Source organism: Otolemur garnettii, unplaced genomic scaffold (assembly GCF_000181295.1).
Source record: "Otolemur garnettii isolate 467f Iridium unplaced genomic scaffold, OtoGar3 scaffold00063, whole genome shotgun sequence".
In the NCBI taxonomy this organism is placed as follows: Eukaryota; Metazoa; Chordata; class Mammalia; order Primates; family Galagidae; genus Otolemur; species Otolemur garnettii.
Genome location: NW_003852458.1, coordinates 9939960 through 9940538, shown reverse-complemented (window position 1 = coordinate 9940538; position 579 = coordinate 9939960).

Sequence of the window (579 nt, the reverse complement as noted above, 5' to 3'; positions counted from 1 at the left end):
CTGAATGAGAGAGCCAGGTCCACGGGCAAAGCCATGTGCCCCTTTCTCAAGATGAGGATAACAAGAGAGGACCCACTGTGCTATTTTCTGTCACTTTACCTTCTCTTTACTGTCTCTCTCCTGTTTTTGAGAGGTGCTTAGGCTTTCTCCATCCTATCCCACAAGAAAAACGAGTTACCATGGACTAACCTCAGCTGAGAAGTGGTACCAGCTACAAGAATCTCACTGGAGGATGTGACTGAAACACACAGATGGGACTAGAATATCCCAGTTATTTATGTTTTAGTGGAAATAATTATGAGCAAACACCAGTATAACCTTGACTAAATGTGTTATCTCTGGACCTAAGTTTACCTACAAAATAAAATACAGGGCAATACAATACAATATGTAAAGTCCCTCTTGTTTAACAGGCAATGGCTCTATGATGGATGAATGATGGATAGTTCTGGGCTCAGAGGCTCATGCCTGTAATCTCAGCACTCTGGGAGGCTGAGGCAGGTGGATTGCCTGAGCTCAGGAGCGAGAGCCCAGCCTGAGTCAGAGCAAGATCCTGTCTCTAAAAAAAGTAGAGCCAGG